At 52.2% G+C, this 12493-nt stretch overlaps 1 long non-coding RNA gene across 1 annotated transcript; it reads left to right on the plus strand.

Moving 5' to 3' along the window:
- Window positions 1-3793: 3793 nt before the first annotated feature.
- On the plus strand, window positions 3794-4656 carry LOC136492946 (uncharacterized). Its single transcript, XR_010768249.1, has 2 exons — window positions 3794-4077; window positions 4492-4656. It is a non-coding gene; the product is annotated as an uncharacterized lncRNA (long non-coding RNA).
- Window positions 4657-12493: the final 7837 nt, after the last annotated feature.

Below are 12493 nucleotides of genomic sequence, written 5' to 3' on the forward strand. Positions count from 1 at the left end.
CCTTACTAGAGGTGGATCATTTTGTAAAGAGTGGAAGCAAACTATGAGACATGGGTTGCCTAGTCTGGCATTTGGCCAAACTTATTTCATCTTAGCTTTTGTATGCCATGAATTATGTGTAAAATGGCATGACACATCATGATGACTGTAATATAACTTGTGAGCTCTATCTTGGTCCAGTTTATGTGTTCTTGACTGTATTGTTTGAATGTATGACATGGCAGTGTTGATTATATGGTTAACAGCTAAACAGTACAGGATATTATGTGTTGTTTACTTGTATGCATAGTGAGGGACAGTGGGTCGCTATAAACCTATATCATCAGACAGTGCGACGTTATAAGTTTAGAAAAGACGTCAGACAGCCCGACGTTATATCTTTTATATAAAGTCAGACGGTTCGACGTTAAAATTCGGTCCGACGTTATAGATTTTTAGCGTCGCCAGTATCAACGGCTAATATATCTGACGCTATAAGTTTATAACGTCGGACCGTAAGTCGTTGAAATGGCTTATAACGACCCACCGTGTGACGCTATATTTAGGCTGTGGTGTAGTGTGAAGTACGATTTAGTCATTCGCACCTATAAGGCAAAATTGCTGTCCACCGGATACAAAACCAAATGCTTTTAAGAAATAAACTCAAAACCTTGTTTTTATAAATGGAAAAAAATCAGACTACTGTGAAAGTTGAGCGTCAAAAGACTTCTCCCGTAAACAAGTTCCGGCCTTTTTTTTAAAAAAAAACGGCTACTAAGCAAGGATTTGCCGGCAGCGCGGCTCTTCCATCTGCTCGTGGGACCCAGGGGTCGGTGACGGAAAAAAGAAGACATATATTCTGTGAGAACCCTGTAAGAAATTAAAAATTCAGTCAGGGACCCTTCCTCATCCCCGTTGGCTGGATATCCCGTTCTTGAAATTGCTGTGAAATCTCTATAAACGAATCCTGCATCAAAAGCAGGCTAACGGATAGGGTCACGTCGCCCGTTAGCCCGTTGGCCGTCCGATCTGGCGAAAGCACGTTGTGGACCATTCGATCGGGCTAGTTACGGGTCTCCCACCATTAAGGCACGAACCCGGAAGGTCACGAATACTCGCGAACCGACCCGTCACCTCCGCGGCGCGTCTCCTTCCTCCCGCTGCTCCACTGTCCCCCGCACCTCCTCCTCCCTCCTCCCCCGAAGGCACGAGCAAAGCGGGCTATGCTGGCAGCACTTGGTGCGGGCAAATCAAGTGGGGCGCGAGGTGGGGTAGGTCACCAGCACTGGTTCCGGCGTGGGGCAGGGGTACCGACGAAAGGGCGGCGCAAGAAACAGTGACCTAGCCCGCCGCTCCGCCCTCTGGGTGCTATACCTTCCACGCCGCTGCGTTCGCAAGGACGCACCCTACCTTTCTGCCCCAGCGCCTTTTGCCTAGCTGCGGGCTGCAGGTCGAGAAAACACACACGACGCAGCCGACCTCACCGCGCGCTTCTGTGCGTGGCTGCCACGGTGCCGCCACCGTAGCCCGGCTCCCATGGGCCGCGTCGTGGAAGCTGGGTTGGCGCATGGTCGTGGCTGGGTTTGCACCACGCCTTTGAACGGCAGTTCGCAGATGGCCGGGGATAGTGCCAGTGCTAGCCGCTGCCAGTGCCTGCTTGACGAAATGCCATTTGTGGGATTGGTCACGCTGCCATCGCACCATGTCGCAGCCAAGCACACCTATGGTCCTTCACCTGATAAATATGGACAGCGACGAGGACGAGGAGAGCATTGACGCCAACTACGTACCTTGAGACCTTCTCCAGCCGGTGGCGGACAACAACGATCCCTCTGAACAAGCATCTTTATAACACAGGTACGCAAATAGCTAAAGGGAAGAAATGCATCAGAGTTGACGGCTCAAACACTTCCGTTACTTCAATTCCAACATGCATATAACAATAAACTTCCTGGATTACATTCTTGCTTAATTTACATGATATGGATTTGAGAAGCGAAAAATCAAAATGCTGGAATGAATGATTAATTTTTAGGCCAATCAACACAGAGAAGGAGGTCATAGGTAAAATCTGTTTTTAATTCCATGATACTTTGCATATGTCAGTTTGTAAATTTCTTCAACATCAATGTGTTATTCACTAAAAATTGTGGCCCTATGCGCTCCACTGAAAAGACAAGCTGAAAGTACTGTTTGCTGATTTATTATGAGAGAAAAAACATTATTCCTTCGCTAAAAAGTATGGCTTTACATGAATTGTGCGGCTGCTTGTCAATCAATTGTCAGGCTGTCCAATGCATTAATCACATTAATCTTATTATAATTTCAAAGTACATGTTGCTTTCAAGTTACTTTTCTTTACTATATATGCTGAGCTACCGCTTGCTCCACACCTCAAGGGCCTGTTTGGAACGCAGGAATCTAAAACACGGGAATAGAAAAAAAACGTAGGAATGGGGTGAGTGTGTAGTGGTAAAACAAAGGAAAGGAAAAAACGTGGAAAATAACTAGAAGGGGTGTTTGGAACGCAGGAATCCATAACATAGGAAAAACGCAGGAAGTAACACTGCGCAGCTGAAGAAAATCAAAACCAGAGATCTGAGTGGATTCTTTTTTTCCTTTGAAACGAGCGTCTGCGGGAGCCTTTCCTCTGGAAAGGAACTCACAAATCCTCAATTCCAAACACTGCTACAGTGTTTTAAACTATAGGATTCTGATTCCTTTAGAATTCCTTTGAAAATCTGTAAACCAAACAGGCCCCAAGTATATTCTTGGATCTTAATTGTTTCAACTGCATTTTTTAAATCATAATTTCTCTTCTGGGAACATGCTTCTGTATGATAGCAAGTTCTACAGTAGGTGGTCATTGCAGAGTGCTCCCTCCTAATTCTAATTTCATGACCCTCTCGGCCTCTCTGTTTCTTTATTGCACTTGCAGAATATTACATGTATTTTGTAAGATAGAACTACAAGTGCAGAGCGAGCTTAGAAGCCTAATCTTAAGTCCATCATCACACCCTTAATCCACAACCAGTTTTGCTGGGATCGAATTGACAACCGCAATATCGTCGGCCACCGTCCTTAAGCCCTACTGCTGGCTTCAGAGGCTCCCGTGGGTGAGACAAGAGTGTGGAAAACCAGAAGGTAAACAATCCTCATTCAACTCTAACTCTTGATCTATTTAATTGGGTTTATAAATAAGTCAGATTCGAGTTGTTTTAAACCATCAAGATCCCCTTTGTTCTTAATTTACTTGGCTAGATCATCTAATTTGAGCCCTAAAAATCACTACCAGAAGTTGCAAATCATCTGCCTCCCCTCTATTCTTAAATTACTCAGATAGAGCATCTATTTAGCCCTGAACAAAACTAAATATATAGCGATCATTGTTATCAGTAGCGGAACTAGCGGGTGACACCATTGCTAACTTCTGTACTGCACAAGCAGCATTGCTCTATCATTTCCTCCGAGATTGTCAGACAACTTAGCTTTCCATTCAGGCTACGTAGCTGTTAATTTATTATAAATAGTATATGACTCAAAAGTGACAGGCTATAAACCGGATCAGAGCTAGCACATACAAGCTGGCCCTTCACCAAAGAGCGCGGCAACGCCGCGCGTCTTTCTAGTGGCGAAGGAAAGGGGGATCTTTGGCAAAAAGATAACTTTCAGCATCACTGCGCCTACGCGATGCAGCGCTGGCGGACAGGCGGCGGCGCCGCCGCCTCCTCCTCCAGGAGGAATTCGGAACTCGCCCGACAAGACTCTGGGTCTTCAGTACTCGCCCACGAAGTTGTCTACGCCGCCGCCGCCGCCGCCACAGCCCAAGAACTCGTGGTCTACGACGACAGCGCCGCAACGGCCGCTCCTCTAGAGGTTCGGCATACGCCCAAGAACTCGTCGTCTGCGACGATGCCTCCCCCTCGAGTGGTTAGTTCCTCGCCCAAGAACTCGTCCTCCACGACGACGACGCCGGCGCCGTCAACGTCGTTCCCAGGACTTTCACCTTCACCGCCGAAGGATCCGTCGCCGCAGCCGCCGGCGCTTCCGCTGGCGTCAACGTCGTCTTCGCCCTCCTGCGCGACCATTGAGGATGAGGTGAGTTCCATGTGGTACTGCTTGGAGTTCTTTATGCGATCTCAGTTTCTTGGCTGGGTTTCTCCAACTGGCGATGACGTTCTCTTTTTTTTTTTTTTTGAATTGGGTTTCTTTGCATTACTCAACTGCTGATGGTTCATCAGCGACGATTTGCGCTCTCTTTTTTTTTAACGCGAGTGTTTCTGTTTTCCCAACCGGTAGTTGTGATTTTTTTCCCGATGGAAGTAATAATAAGCCGGATAAAAATGGGAGTAATAAAAAGCCGGATAAAGAATAGCTTGAGTACTTTTGTCCATTCTGTATCTGTTATGTAGAATCTAAGGGAAAACCTAGTTCATCATGGTTCTTTTTTTTAGAGAAGTTCATCATGGTTCTTGATTTCACATTTTATACTTGTATCCTGTAAATTTTCAGGGTATAGTCCAATCTCGTCCTCTGCTCACGGGTGATGAGAGTCTCAACTCTGGGCCATTTAAGCTCTTGGCTAGCAAGAGAACATATCTCCCATCCCAAATGTGCTCAATAATGCCGCAGCCTCAGAAGGGCAATTCTCTCACCAGATGACAACGGAATGCCAGGTAAGAATATTGCATCTTCTCAGTCATTTTAATAAGCTCTGTAACTAGCACTCTACTATTACTCTTGTAATTATCAAACTAAAAACAGCTTGTCGCCTTATACTGACTCCAACAACGTGACCTAAATCTGAGACCCTACAGTTTAGGTAACGTACAGTAAATGAGGTACGTACCCATAACTTTCACCTCTCCAACAGACCACCGCAAGCGCACACGGCACCTCCCGTATTCTCTCTCTCCTCTTCCAAACGCCATGGCCATGCCCGTCTCAGCTCACCTGCGCGGCCTCCGCGCCATGGCCGTCCACACCGCCGCCACTGTGCACGTGCTCTCCCACCCCCCACCCCCGTCACCCGCGCTCGAGCTCCGCGTAGAGGGCTGCCCTGGCAGATCCACTTCTGCGCCCCGGCGAGTCCGCCCCCCGCTCGGCGAAGCTGCACTCCGGCGCTCCGGCGAGTCTGCCCCTGCCCGGTGAGGCTTCACCGCACGAGCGCCCATGGCGTCGTCTCCCCTACATGCGCCGGCATGGGGGTGAGCTCTTGACCCGCGGCCGGCGAGGTCCAGGCGCGTGCGGCGGTGGCCCCCCGGATCCAAGCGACGGCGGCTCCCCAAGCTCGCGCGTGGCGGCGGCTCCCCCGAGCTCGCGCTCTTCTCCGCAGGGCGGCGAGTGGCCCTTGCCAGCGGCGCTACTCCACCGCAGGCGGACCTCGCCGGCGGGATCCTCCCTCCCCTGCCCGATGCCGCCTGTCCCTGCTCCCACCGACCTCCATCGACGACCGCAACCCCTCCCCTGCTCCCTCCGATGGCCGCCGCAGCCCCTCCCCTGCCCGATGCCGCCTACCCCTGCTCCCTCCTCCCTCTCTCTCTCTGCAGTGTTTTGCGTCGTCGAGAACGACGACGCTTTTTTGCCTTTCGAGTCGGTTGCTACGCAAGATGGCTGCCGTGTTTGTGTTCTCCGTTGGACCGTGATTTTGCGACCCAAAACACTGTGCACTAGGCAATTTGCGTTTGGGTCGCCGTTTACCTATGCTGACATTCCCAGTCAGCTTCTTAGACTATCTCCAACAACAACACCCAAAATACAAGACCCATTCAACGTTTGGGTAGTGCTACAGTCAAAGGGTTCGATACCCATTCGATATCCTCTCCAACAACAGGACCCAAAAGAGAATCCGTTCTGCAAATGGGTTTCTAAGAGAGAGGATACTCATATTTGGGTTGTGTCTCTCAGACAACCTAAAATGGGTCTCCCGTATAGGTACTCTGTTGGAGGCTGATTTTGGATCTTCTGCTACCCATTTTGGGTTTGGGTGTCCATATGGGTCAGCTATTGGAGATAGTCTTACTACGCTCCTTTATGTGATTCTATCATTTGTTTGTCATCTAAAAACATTAGCTTCTGAGTCCATTCCTTTCTATCATTAAATTAAGTCAACATATCCCTCTACGATGATTAAGGTGCCCAACAATGGAGCCGGAGCTAAGGAAAAGGATGAAGGAGCCAACATTGGCATACACAGAAATAGAGATGGATTACTGGAACTGGCCTCTCAGGAGCCATCCAAGATCAAGGTATGCTTGGTCTGACAATTCTGAGCTGCAACATATAGGAAGTTAGGTTTTATGTTAGCCTTGTTCCACCATGGAGTTATTTTCTATTTTCTTGTGGCCATTCAATATAAAGGTCACTACATTCTCAAACAACATATTCAAGATTGTTGTAAAGTATTCCGGTGAGCTTATTCGGTGTCTTGTCTTAAAGTATTTCCAATGAGCTTATTCGGACATTCGGTGTCACTGTCTTAACAATCTTTCCAAAACATAAAATAGTTGACCCAAGCTATGGTGCTGGGTAAAAAAAATATCTGCATTCCTTGTTTTTTGATTATCTTGCAATGAGTGTGACCAAAATAAAAACAAAGAAGAATGATGGTACTTAGGGTGCCAATTGAATTTTGATAGCGAGTATCTTTCCTGTGTTGTTAAATTTACATGTTATTTGCACAATTGGAGATAAAATTCTGATGCGACTACTTGTTATTTCTTGATTTGATGCTTACAACGTGTAAAGCCGTTATTGCACAACTTTTTATAATTACTGATGTATACTTGTAAAATTACTTGTGCAAATAGACATTTGATAGCTCTACAGCCTGACAAATTGGGGGGGGGGGGGGGGGGGGATATTTTGGGCTTTAACTGGGTGTTTTGGTTGTAAATGGTTAATTTATAACACCAATGTTCAGTGTATTTGTGATTAGACCTTTTTTAACAACGAACTTTTTCAGGAAGCAAAAAACTGAGTGTGATTACCAAGACTGGAATGAAGATACAGAGGAAAATGATCGAGCAGTCTCGCTTAAGCTATTGGCTAGCAACAAGATATACCCCCATCATTGGGGTAAATTTTTGGTTTATTTCTCACACAAATGTCATGTCAACCTGAGGGGATTGGGGATACTATATTTATAGGCTGCTAGCCAGCCAAGCATATGCCAAGCATATGCTAAGATGCTAGATGCTAATATGCTGTCCTAAAATAGATGCTGTCCTAGATGCTAAGATGCTGTCCTAGCCAGTCAAGGATGTTGTCCTTGATGGGCAGCAAGACCACCATGCAGCCACAAGGACCATATGCTTGCAGCCCCACAAAGACCAGCCAACACAGAGACTTATCCCATCATTCTTCCCCTAAGTCTTGTGCGTCGTCCTGTGGGAAGTTGAACCATCCCGGTCCTGGAGCAGAGCTCAAAAAACTTGATCCTCTCAAGAGGCTTGATAAGCAGGTCCGTAAGCTGGTCCTTGGTGTTGACGTAGCTTGCCTTAATGCTCCCTTCCTCCAAACAGTCTCAGGATGAAGTGGTACCTCACCCGGATGTGCTTACTCCGTTCATGAAAACGAGGGTTCTTTACCAGGGCCTAGAGCGGACTTGCTGTCCATCCTGAGCTCCACCGCTCTAGTGTCTCTACCGAGGAGATCACCAAGCAGTCGAAGCGAGCCAGAGCTGCCTGAGTCGAAGTGGTGGAGGCCAGCTATGTACTCGGCCTCGTAGCTGGACAGGGCCACCACCTACTGCTTGACCGACTGCCAGCTAACGAAGTACTTGCCGAGGAGGAAGAGGATCCCTGCTTGTGCTCTTGCTGGTGTCGATGTCGCCGGCGTGGTCGCTGTCGCTGTACCCGACGAAGTGTGCCGCCCCAGGGCACCTAGGGTAGTAGAGGCCGTGGTCGAGAGTCCCCGCAACGTAGCGGATGATCCTCTTCACAGCCTGCTGGTGCTCCGTCGTCGGTCGCTGCATGAACCCACTAACGTAGCCGACAGAGAATGCCAAGTCCGGCCGTGTGTGGGCGAGGTAGCGAAGGCTCCCCACAAGATACTGGTACTGCGTAGCGTCCACCTTCTCCATCGTGCTATCGTGGCTCAGCTTCAGTCTCTCCTCCATCGGAGTGAGAGCTGGGTTCCAGTCGGTGAGCCCAGCTAGCTCAATGACGCGTTTGGCGTAGGCGGTCTGTCGAAGCATGATCCTGGAGTCATCCTGGTGCACCTCGATTCCCAGGTAGAAGTAGAGAGACCCTAGGTCACTCATCTGGAAGGTGGCCTTCATCTCTTCCTTGAATGCCGCCACCTCCGCATCCTTGGTGCCGGTGATCACCAAGTCGTCGACGTAGACATCCACCAGCAGAGCATTTCCTCCACTGCCCCGTCGGTAGATGGCCGCCTCGTGCGGGCTTTGCTCGAAGCACATCCCCTTTAGCGTGGAATCCAACTTGGCATTCCACGCCCTCGGTGCCTACCGCAAGCCATAGAGGGCCTTGCGCAGGTGGAGCACCTTGCCCTCCTTATTGGGGATCGCAAATCCCGACGACTGGTGCACGTAGACCTCCTCCTTCAAGTCGCCGTTAAGGAACGCCGACTTGACGTCTATGTGATGAACACGCCAGCCCTTCTGGGCAGCTAGCGCAAGGAGGAGTCACACGGACTCCATCCATGCCACGGGAGCAAAGGCGTCGTCGAAGTCGACCCCCTCCTGCTGCACGAAACCTCGTGCCACCAAGCGAGCCTTGTGCTTGACGATGGTGCCGGCTTCATCCCTCTTCAGCATGTACACCCACTTAAGGGTGATCGCGCGGTGGCCACGAGGAAGGTCAGCAAGCTCCCAGGTGCGGTTCTTCTCAATCGCATCCATCTCCAACTGCATCGCAGCGCGCCATGCCGCGTGTCTCTCGGCCTCAGCAAACGACCAAGGCTCGCCGTCGTCACATGCAAGGTGCAACTACGCCTCCAGGTCATGAGGCACCAGTCCTAGCACCGGCTGGTCACCGAGAAGGTTCTCCATCGTATGGTACCGCAACGGCTCGTCATCGTGGTACGCGTCGATGCGCTCCTCGTCGTGAGAGAGCGGAGTAGCGAGCTCAACCGAGCTATGCTCGACATGAGCTGGTGTTGGAGTAGACTTGCCCGAAGAGGTGTCTATCGGTGCTGGAGTGCGTGGTAGTGCCAGCTGTGGTGGAGCCGGCAAAGAACTCATCGCAGCCAAGGTCCGAGCTGGAGAGCGTGGTGCTATCAGAGTAGCAGGCGCCAGGATCGGTGGAGGCTCAGGGACTAGGGTAGATGCGCTCATCGAAGAAGAGCTGCCTACTCCCCCAGCTCCCTCAAAGTGAATGTACTCGACAGTGAAGTCATCGTACGTCGGAGCCGAGCCGTCATCCACCGCCTTGTCCCATGCCCATCCTCGCCCTTCGTTGAACACAACATCGTGTGCTGTGCGCACACGCTATGTCTTTGGGTCGAGGATGCGGTAGGCCTTCGAGCCCTCCGCGTAGCCGATGAACACTCTCAAAGTGCTCCTGTCGTCGAGCTTGCTGATGTGGCCAAGCTCCTTGGCGAACGTGAGGCAGCCAAAGATCCGCAAGTGGGAGACTGCCGGCTTGCGCCCATGCCAAGCCTCGTACAATGTCCTACTATCGAGCGCCTTGGTAGGCGAGCGGTTGAGGATGTAGACGACTGACACCACCGCCTCTCCCCAGAAGATAGCCGACATCCCCCTCTACTTGAGAAGAGCCCGAGGCATCCCCACAATCGTCTGGTTGCGTCGCTCGATGACGCCGTTCTGCTGTGAGCTGTACAGCGCGGAGTAGTGACGTTGAATGCCCATATCAGCGCAGTACGACGTGAATTCAGCCACCGTGAATTCGCCGCCGTTGTCGGTGCGTAGCACGCGCAGCTTGCGGCTGCACTCCGCCTCCGTAGCAGCGTGTGCGCGCCTGATGATGTCCATAGCCTCTCCCTTGCTACCGAGGACCATCACCCACATGTAGCGGGAGAGGTCGTCGATGAGCAGCAGGAAGTAGCGTCGTCCTCCCGGTGTGGCTGGTGTCACCAGGCCACACAAGTCTCCGTGCACAAGGTCAAGCCTCTCCTTGGCTTGAAAGCTCGCTCGTCAACACGCAGACATCGCAGAGTTGCTCCACATGGTCGAAGCATGGCAGGCCTCGCACCATCTCCGTGGCACTGAGCCGCTTCAGGGCCTCGAAGTGAAGGTGCCCGAAGCGCTCGTGCCACTGCCACGCCTCGTCATCCCAACGAGCAGCGAGACAGAGGGGTTGTGCCACCTACACGTTAAAGACGTAGAGTCGATTTGCGCTTCTGGTTACCTTGGCAAGAAGGCGACGACGGCGATCCCAAATCCTCATGACTCCATCCTCAACCACCACGCGCAAATTCGTTCATATCCAGCTTGTCCCAAGCTGATGATAGAGTTCCTCAACACGGAGATGTAGTAGACTCCGATGAGCAGCCTGTGCTCACTAGACATGGCGGTGAAGGTGACGGAGTCGACGCCCTTGATCTCCATGCCGGAGGCATCCCCAAACTTGATGGAGCCTCGGACGCTAGAGTCAAGCTCGATGAAGAACTCCAGTCGACCGGTCATGTGATGGGTGGCGCCGGTGTCGAGACACCACCCGTTAGTCTTGTCGTTGCCAGAGCCGTCGCCGAGGAGGGCGTGTGCTTTTGGCTCATCAAGGTGGAGGAGAGCCGCTACGGCCAGTGCCGCTGGAGGTAGCTCGATACTTGCATGTGCCATGAACAGAGCCGGCTCCTCCTCCGCCTGTGCGACATGGGCCTAGCCACATCGTGGCTGTCGACAGTCCTTGGCCCAATGGCCAAGCTGGCCGCTGTTGCGGTAGGTGTCGTCTCATGTCGGCTTGTGCTTGTCGGTAGCGCCGCCCTGGGAGCCTCTATAGGCATCACCCTCAGCACGTCCTCACGCCCCGGCCTAGGCGTCTCTGCGCGTCTTGCGCGGCTTGCCACACTTGTGGCCGCCTGTCGCGGAAAAAGGCTCCCCCTTCTTCCGGTTACTTTGGCAAATAACCCACTGCTCCCGAGTGAGAAGGAGCTTCCCGCCAGTGGTGATGGGCCCCGAGAGATACTGTGGCTCATCGCTATCGACGACCTTGAGGTGACCTATCGCCTCCTCGATCGACATTATGGAGAGGTCCAGCGGAGACTTGATCGAGTGAGCCATCTACTTGTACTTCTCGAGGACGTAGCGAAAGAGCTTTTCGATAGCTCTCTCCTCGTCGTAGGTGTCATCGCCGAACTGCACCATCTTTCTGCAACAGAGTGTTGAGACGGAGAGCAAAGTCATCAACATCCTCACCTAGCTTGAAGGTCAGGTTCTCCCACTCCTTGCGAAGTGCCTATAGTGTGGATTTATGGGCGCGGTCGCTGCCGATGCATGTCGCAGCGATGGCGTCCCAAGCCTCCTTAGCAGTCCGCTTGTTGGTTAGTGAGAACTACATCTCGAATGGGACTGCAGCGATGAGGGCATCCAGCGCCCGTCGATCCTGGTCGTAGTTCGATGTCGTCGTACCGGACTGCCTCCCACATGTGCCGCACCTAGAGCTTTACCCTCATCACCGCAGCCCACTCGATGTAGTTGCTCTTAGTGAGGGTAGGCCACCCACCACCGGGGCCGACGTCCCTAACAATAGCCTGGAGCCCGTGGTAACCACGGTACCGATCTGGGGAGAGAGAGCCACACTGCCTGTGAAGGCCGCGCTCTCCATCGACCCGTCCGCCACCGTTGCCGTGCGCGCCTCCTCCAGGAGCGCCGCCGGCGCGTCCGCGCCTATCTAGGCTGCCGCCGCTCTCGTGGACGTGCATGGCTGCCCACCACGCCGCCCGCGCTCGCGCTACCTCCCTCCCCAGCAACTCGAGGTCCGCGTCGATGTTGTCATCAGCAGAAATGGAGCTGCTGATGCTGTCGCGCAGAACCTCGACCTCTGCTGCCGCCGCACGCGCTGCATCCGCCGCCGCCACCGCTTCCGCCTCCGCTCTGGCTGCTGTCAGCTCCGCCGCCGCAGCAGTCTCTGTCGCCGCTCGCTCGCGTTCCTCTACCGCGGCAAGTTCGGCCTCCTGCCGACGCCGCGTGCTCGAGGCGATCGAGCGCTGAGACTGTCCTGCGGACATGACGCGCTACCAGGGGGCTGCTGCATGGGGAGAGGGCTGCTTTAGACGAGATCGCGGAGGGAGAGGAGTGAGCAGGAGCGGCCGAAGCTGCTGCTCCTCCCAGCTGGGCTGTTACGAGGCTGGGAAGGGAGATGAGCATGAGATGCTCAGGCTACCGGATAATATGGCTCTGATACCACTTGTTAGTCGCTGAATTCTTACTCTTGGTAGTAGCAGAATTCTTACTGTCATCGAGAGAGGATGACACTAGGAGTTGGGGCAATTTTCTGGTTTATTTCTTACACAAATGTCATGCCAACCTGAGGGGTTGGGGATATATATTTATAGGCTGCTAGCCAGTCAAGCATATGCCAAAATGCTAGAT

Source organism: Miscanthus floridulus, chromosome 11 (genome assembly GCF_019320115.1).
Source record: "Miscanthus floridulus cultivar M001 chromosome 11, ASM1932011v1, whole genome shotgun sequence".
Lineage (NCBI taxonomy): Eukaryota > Viridiplantae > Streptophyta > Magnoliopsida > Poales > Poaceae > Miscanthus > Miscanthus floridulus.